The sequence below is a fragment of the Elephantulus edwardii genome, unplaced genomic scaffold (genome assembly GCF_000299155.1).
Source record: "Elephantulus edwardii isolate Elephantulus edwardi_28Jun2011 unplaced genomic scaffold, EleEdw1.0 scaffold00290, whole genome shotgun sequence".
Lineage (NCBI taxonomy): Eukaryota > Metazoa > Chordata > Mammalia > Macroscelidea > Macroscelididae > Elephantulus > Elephantulus edwardii.
In genome coordinates, this window is record NW_006400040.1 from 409,158 (window position 1) to 417,640 (window position 8,483).

An 8,483-nucleotide genomic window follows, 5' to 3' on the forward strand; every position below is an offset into this window, starting at 1 on the left:
AGAGGACATCATGCTTCGGAGGGTGGAGGGACAGCGCAAGAGGGGAAGACCCTCTATGAGATGGATTGATTCGGTGACTGGGGTAATTGGGATGGGTGTGTCAGAGGCAGTGCGGTTGGTGCAGGATAGAGCAGGGTTTAGGGCTGTTGTACATAGGGTCGCTATGAGTCGCAAACAACTGGACGGCACATAACAACAACAACAACAACATTCTTGGGTTGTCCTTTGATATTTTCTGTTCAGCTCTTCTACTTCAATATATCTTCTCTTTGTTTTGGCTTCTCAATATTCTAGTTCCATTTAAAAAAATACAAAGAAAATATTTTATTTGTATATTACTAGGAAATCATGATCTAATGAAGTTAAGAAACTTAATTCAAGACCCAGAATGCTTTAGAGTTGAAGTACTACAAGTGACTCACTCAGTCTCTAGTCAATATTGTAGAGAATGTCTCTGCTAAGTTCCTGACTGAATCCTGAGTGTGTCCAGGTGATTTAATTAGAATTCCGTTATCAGTCCTCATCCATTCTCTCTCTCTTTCTTTTTCTTTCTTCTCCTTCTTTTTTTCTGGATTAGAAACTACTATACTGCTGCACAGCTCTTCCTCCGATATTGGTTCTTCCTTAACACATTTCTTTTTATGCTTTTTCTTCTTCATAGAGGCGTTCTCTTCTTCCATCACTACTACCTCTTCTTATTGCTATTCCTCATCCTCCTCGTCCTCCTCCTCTTCAGCTTTGATTTTAATCTTGGCCTTTTTTACTTTCTTTTCTGTAATTTCCTCATCTTACCTACTTGATCTATCTTGTGCTTTTTTATAAAAGATTGACAGGGTGATCGGAATGATTGTAAGTCTTCACTTTTATGTTCATATTGTTTTGCCTTTGCTAGCGCTTTTCATGTTCCACTTATTTTTCCTATCCCTCTATCTTCCAAGGCCCCCAGTCTAACCTCTAGTTGTTTATGTTCTCAACTACCATTGCAGAACTGGAATTTTATCCCAAAGAATAATATTCAATAGCCAAAACCATTTTGAATGCCAGCATTAAAAAAAAAAATCCTTCCTTTGGGTCTAGGATTTGTCTGACCTACAAGTGAGGCATGATAATGATGTCGTATATAAGGGTATCCTATCTAGACCTGATACCCCTGAAAAGTTCCTTTTTTGCTCCAAGAACTTGAACTGTTGAAGCTGCATGCTTGGATAAATTCAAAAGTGAACATGCATATGCAATAAGTCATGCTCCAACTAATTCCCCGTCCATGACTGTGACATTGGGTGCAATGGTTATTATTCAATTTTGTAGCTATTCATAGAGGTGGATTTTATACTCTGAAAATTTCAGTCATCTGGGTGCAGAGATGAAGAACATTGCAAATATCTTCTGAAACCTCTGTTCTTGTAGATATTTCTGCAGCTGTTTTCACTTCAGCTTAAACATCTTCTGGCAGTAATTCAGAAAGTGAGGTAGAAGCACAATTTTTCCTATTTTCAACTTTCTACAAACTTCTGTAGCTTTTCAAATGATTTTAAATAATTTTTCCTAATTCAGGGAAATGCCAGCCATACCATTCTCAACAGTACTTAATGTAATTGTTCAGTTCTTTATCCAAGTCATCTAATAAGGAAATTGCCTAAATAATCATTGTACCCACTTTATCAGTACTAAATTTCAATCTATATCTAAAAAGGCTGTGGGGTTAGGCCAAGACACATAGCTACCATTTCACTTGGTTCAACCCCTGGGTTTAATCCATTCATCTGTGAACGGATAACTTCTCATACATTCATTAACAAGAAGAGTATATATGGCTGAGATTCAGATTTTCCTTAATGACTTCTCCCAGTTTAGCATCAGCTGCTATAGCTAAGGGTTCATGGACTTCCTTTATTACTTTCTTTAGGACTTTTTTCAGCTGCTTATTGATTGTGCCTTCCATCAGAGCTGTTTATGCTGCTAATGCTTCTGCTATATCTTGAAATTTCTCAAAATGTTTTAGCTTTACTATTTTATTTGCTTTTCCTGGTGTTTCCAATTCTTTTAATAAATTATCAACCTCTTAAAGTTTCTTCTCATTTAAATTTTACGGATGGAGTAGCCAACAGATGTTTCAAACAAAACCAGCATGTTAGAGGGTTGCACAGCCCAACACCAGCAGCAAAATGATTAATTTGCAGACACGGGCCTGTGCTGGAAAAGTACAAGTATGTACAACACCCTACAGGTGTTCAGACCAGACAGCCTAAATGTGCCATAGTGCTCTGCATGGAGACCACATGAAAGGGGTTCTCTTCTAGGTCAATTTTTAGAGTTTCTTCTGACATATACTTTGTTTTCATTTCTCTGCTGCCTTGGTAATGATCTTTTGCTATCTTCATGAATGATATCTTTGATGTCATCTCATGACTCATGCTGTTTATGACCAATAAAGTTTAATACAATTCTATTCTTAAAAAGATTCTCACCTACAACGAAAAGAAGATAAAGTAGATGAATAGGATCTGCTAAGACTCAAATTCCTATGTACATCCAAAAACTTCTCCAACAAGGTAAAAAGGGAAGCCACCAACTGGGAAAAAGTATTTGGTAATAACATATCAGATGAGGGACTTATATACAGAATTTATTAAATACTTGAGCACCACAACAAGATAAAGGTAAATAATCCAATAGAAAAATGGGCACAGGATATGAACAGGCGCTTCACCAAAGATGACATTCAAATGGCTAACAAGCACATGAAAAACTGTTCAAAATCTCTGGCTCTAAGAGAGATGCAAATTAAAAGAACTATGAGATATTATCTCACCCCAATCAAAATAGCAAAATTTAACAGAACAGCAAGCAACAAATGCTGGCGAGGTTGTGGAGAAACTGGAACCCTTATTCACTGTTGGTGGGAGTGTAAAATCGTGCAACCCCTGGGGAAAACGGTATGCTTATCTGATATGTTATTACCAAATACATTTTCCCAGTCAGTGGCTTTCCTTTATACCCTGTTGGGGAAGTTTTTGGATGTGCATAGGGATTTGAGTCTTAGAAGATCCCATTCATCTACTTTATCTTCTCCTGGATGCAGGTTTTTCAGGATACTTCGAAGACTGTTTATGTTGTGGATTAGGACGTCTAGTGTTGTTTGTAGCTTTTCTGTAATGAAGTTTATAGTCCTTGGTTTTAGTCCTAGATCCATGATCCACCTTGAGTTGGTTTTTGTGTATGAAGTGAGGCGTGGGTCTTGTGTGAGTCTTTTGCAGATACTTTTCCAATTTTGCCAGCACCATTTGTTAAAAAGGCTGTCGTTTCCCGACTTGACTGATTTCATCTCCTTGTCAAAAATCCGTTGACCATAGATAGATGGCCTGATCTCCGGATTCTCAATTCTATTCCTTTGATCTATGTGTCTGTCATTGTTCCAGTACCATGCTGTCTTTACCACTATGGCAGTGTAGTAGGATTTGAAATGAGGGAGTGAGATACCTCCTACGATTCTTCTATTCTTAAGGAGTGCTTTGCTTATACGGGGCAGACTTTGATTTTTGAGTATGTTATTTTCTTCTTTTTTTCAGGTATGTCTCTTGTAGGCAACATATTGATGAGCTTTTTTTTTTTTTTTTAATCCATTCTGGTATTCCTTTTTCTCTTGATTGACACATTTAGTCCATTGACATTAAGTGTGATATTTGTCAGGACAGGTTTTACTTTTGCCATTTTGCCGTGTTTCTTTTTTGGTTGTTTCTGGTTACTGGGATTCATCTGCTTTTCTTTTGTATCTCCAGGTGAAGGACCTCACTTAAAATTTGTTTGTACTTTTAGTCTTTTCACAAATTCCTTATGTTCTTTCTGTTCTGCAAAGGACTTCTCTTGGATGCAAGGATTCTGGGGCTTCATCTGACATACTTTGGGCATGCTGCAAGGAGGGACAGGTCCGTGGAGAGGGACATCATGCTTGGGAGGGCGGAGGGATGGCGCAAGAGGGGAAGACCTTCTATGAGGTGGATTGATTCAGTGACTGGGGTAGTCGGGATGTGTGTGTCAGAGGCAATGAGATTGGCACGGGATAGAGCACGGTTTAGGGTCGCTATGAGTCGCAAATGACTCTAAGGCACATGACAACAACATTAGCTGGAGAGCTTTACTGGGTATAGAATCCTCAGTTGGTAATTGTTTTCTTTCAGCTTTATGTATGTCATCCCATTGTCTTCTAGCTCACATAGTTTCTGATGAGAATTCAGAATTTAATCTAGTTGAGTCCCCTTTGTGGTGTCTTTTTTTTTTCTGTGCTGTTTTTAATATTCTATACTAAAGAGTTGAATAGAAGATTTCAAAAGGTAGCACGGATGACAAAGCAAAATATTACAATGAAATGTGCAAGGAGTTGGAGTCAGAAAATCAAAAGGGCCGAGCTCGCTTAGCATATCTTAAGCTCAAGGAACTGAAGAACAAATTCAAACCTCGAGTTGCCACAATCAAGGATGCTTTCGGCAGAATGTTAAGTGATCCAGGAAGTATTAAAAGAAGATGAAAAGAATATACTGAGTCACTGTATTGAAAGGAATTGGAAGACACAGAAGAATTTCATGAAACAACATATAAGCAAGAGCCTATGGTGATGAAAGAAGTAGTTCAGGCTGCTTTGAAGGAAATGGCAAAAAATAAGGCTCCAGGAATAGATCGCATACCAATTGCCATATTTCAGTCAACAGATGCTGCACTGGATGTGCTCACCAAATTGTGCCAAGAAATCTGGAGAACAACCACTTGACCAACTGACGAGAAGAGATCTATATTTGTTCCTATCCCAAAAAAGGTGATCCAACAGAGTGTGGAAACTACAGAACAATCTCACTGATTTCACATGTAAGCAAGATTTTACTGAAGATTATCCAAAAACAACTGGAACAGCACATCAGCAGAGAACTACCAGAAGTCCAGGCTGGGTTTAGAAGGAGTTGTGGTATTAGGGATATTGTAGCTGATGTTAGATGGATCTCAGTTGAAAGCAAGGAATACCAGAGGAATGTCTATCTCTGCTTCATTGACTATGGAAAGCATTTGACTCTGTGGATCATAACAAACTGTGGTTGACTCTGAGAAGAATGGGAATCCCAGAACACTTGATTGTTCTAATGTGAAACCTATACTTGGACCAGGAGGCAGTCATCAGAACAGAGCAAGGGAACACTACATGGTTCTAAATTGGGAAGGCCGTGTGCCAGGGATGCATCCTATCGCCATACCTTTTCAACCTATATGCAGAACAGATTATCCGGGAGGCTGGGCTTTATGAGGATAAATGTGGGGTCTAGAATGGTGGACAATTTATCAACAATCTGTGCTATTCAGATGACACAACCCTGCTTGCTGAAACTGAAGAGGACCTGAAGCACCTGCTGCAGAGAGTCAAGGACTACAGCCTACAATATGGATTGAGGATCAATGTCAAGAAGACAAAGATTCTCACCACTGGACCAATTGGCAGCATCAGGATGGATGGTGAAGAGATTAAGATTGTACACAGCTTTAGTTTGCTTGGCTCCACAGTCAACAGTCTTGGCACCAGCAAACAGGAAACTAAAAGGCGCATTGCCGTGGGAAAGTCTGCTGTTAGGGACCTCTCCAAAGTACTGAATAACAGTGGTGTCTCTCTGGAGACTAAGGTGCGTCTGATACAGGCCATGGTCTTCACAATCACTTGTTATGCATCAGAGAGGTGGACTATGACAAAGGAGGATTGAAGGAGAATTGATGCCTTTGAGCTGTGGTGCTGGAGAAGAGCATTGAGAATACCATGGACTGCAAGGAAAACAAACAGATTTGTCCTGGAAAGGGTTAAACCGGGTGGCCCCTTGGAGGCAAGGATTCTGAGGCTCCATCTAACATACTTTGGACGTGTTGTGAGGAGAGACCAGACCGGTCCTTGGAGAAGGACATCATGCTTGGGAGGGTGGAGGGACAGCGCAGGAGGGGAAGGCTCTCTATGGAGTGGATTGATTCAGTGACTGGGATAATCGGGATGGGAGTGTCAGAGACAGTGCGATTGGTACAGGATAGAGCAGGGTTTAGGGCTGTTGTACATAGGGTCGCTATGAGTCGTAAGCCACTCGATGGCACATAACAACAACAACATCCTTATCTCTTAATTTGGAGAATTTGACTATGATATGTCTTGATGTTTGTTTTTTGGCGGGTGGGGTTGTCTAATCGATTTGGTGCTCACTGTGCTTCTTGAATTTTGAGTTTCTCATTCTTCAGAACACCAGGGAAGTTTTCTTCTAGTACTTCTCTCACAATTTTCTCCATTACTTCTCTGTCACTGCCATTTTCTGAAATTCCAGTCATACCTGTATTGTTCCTTTTGTTGTCATCCCACATGAGACTAATGTTTTCTTGATTTTCTTTACGTCTCATCTCTAATTTTCCTTCTCGTATATTTCCAGTGAGGCTTTTGTCTTCCAGCTCACTGACTCTCTATTACATCTCTTCAGTTCTACATTTTTATCCCACCAGTGTTTTGGACACTTCTGCTATTTCTGTTTTAATATTCTGGATTCCATTGTCACATTTTTCTGTTATTTCCAGTACGTGTTGGCTGTACACTTTCTGTCCTGTGACTTATACTGCTTTATCTATACTTTCAATTGTTCCTTTTTTTCATTTTCTTTCATAGCTGTTCAAGAAGCCCTTCATCAATACTTTTTTTTTTCTGGATTACTTTCTCTGGGGTATTTTCTATCGTAATGACTCCTATGATTGCTATATAAATGACTTCCATCATTTGCATCTTATTCTGTAAATGTTCAAATAACTCCACATCAACATATTTCTTCTGCTTCCTTCCATCTGGGGTATTCATTGGGTCTACATTTTTAGGATAAGGCTTATTTTTATTTTTCATGATGGCTCATGCAGACTGCTACTTCTTGATATTATGTTAATCTTTTCTTAGTAGATGCTAGGCTGTTGTAACTATATAATGTCCCAAGTTATAGCAATGTTTTGTGAAGAACTTGTATATTGGTGTTCCTCTCTTGAAACAACAGTCAATCAGGAGTGAGAAGAGTGTTGTCTTCCTGGAACTGTGTGCCTCCATTCAGCCTCTTCTGCCTGAGCTTAAGAAAGATCATGTGATGTAGCTAGACAGCAGTGTTTCAACCTGTGATATTGTTGCTCCTGACACTGGACAGTATGGCCAGCAGCTGGGTGGTCTCCAGGCAGTGTGGTAATGGGATCTCCAGGTGGTGAGAGTAGTAGTCTAGTGCTCTGGGTGGGATTGTGGTCTAAAACTGCAGCCCCTCAATCTGGTAGGCAATGGTCTGTCAGAGGCTATGGTGTGAATGTGCCTGGGCTTGGCTACAGCTGTTAGTAGACACTGGGAAAGCAGTGTCTTGGAGATGCTTCTGGGCCAGCCATACCACACAGGCCCTATCCTCTTTATTTTTTTAAAGAAAAACTTCTCTGGGTTTAAAAAAAAAAATGAAAAGATTGTTGGTATTTGCTTTCTTTCAGTATTTTATTTGTATCACTTCGTTTTCCTCTGAGTTATAGTTTTCTGAATGAGAAATACAACTTCCTTCCTATGAAAGATCAATGATATATCTCATTTTTCTATTGTTGCTTTCAAAATTCTTTCCTTGTGTTTCCTATAATTTCATTACTACATAGTATAGATTTTATCTTTCTGTGTCATTTTATTAAGGTTAATGAGTTTTTATATTTTCAGATTTGGGTTTCTATTAAAATCTTGGAAATGCTAATTATTTCTGTGAAAATAATTTATATACAATTTTGCTGTCATTGTGCTCTGAGTTGCCAAGAAATCTAAAGTTCAACTTCTTAATTAAATCCTTTATTTCCTTTTGTGTTTTTAAACTTTTTCTTCTTTTCTCTTCTTTCAGTTGAGATATAATAAGTTCCACTATTTTGCCTTCTCATTAATTTATCATATATCTATTTAGCTCTTTTGTTTAGTATTCCTCTTGCCTTTTCTTCAGTTTTCTTCAATTTTATAGTTGACTTTATAACTTGTTTGAAGGACATCTTTGCTAATCTTTTGGTTCTTTATTTCTACATTGTCTCTCATTTTGCTCATCCATTTGTTTCTTGATCCTCACTAATTTGCTTCTTGTTTATTATTTGCTGTCTTTAAACATATTTGTCAACATGATGATTACAAAATCTATTCATTGTTTTGTCCTCCAAAGAAATTCCTTACTCCTTGTGCTTAGTTTGGGGTTATTCAATTTTCTACTATGATGTTATGTATTTTACTATTAGTTTCTGTTGTTTCACTTGAATAATCTTGTTTTTGTTTGTTTATTTATACTTTAAGTGTATTATTCTTTTGTTCAGGGGAGACTTTTCAGCTTTATATCCTGATGGTTCCAACATACTGGAGGTTGTGAAGATGGTGAAGGACAAGGCAAGATTATGATCTGTTGTGCATAGAGTAGCTGTGTTTTCTAATCCGCTCAAATGCACCT

General features: G+C 38.5%; 1 pseudogene; it reads right to left on the bottom strand.

The window, feature by feature from the left end:
• Positions 1-422: 422 nt before the first annotated feature.
• LOC102873485 lies at positions 423-2,130 on the bottom strand (annotated as a pseudogene).
• Positions 2,131-8,483: the final 6,353 nt, after the last annotated feature.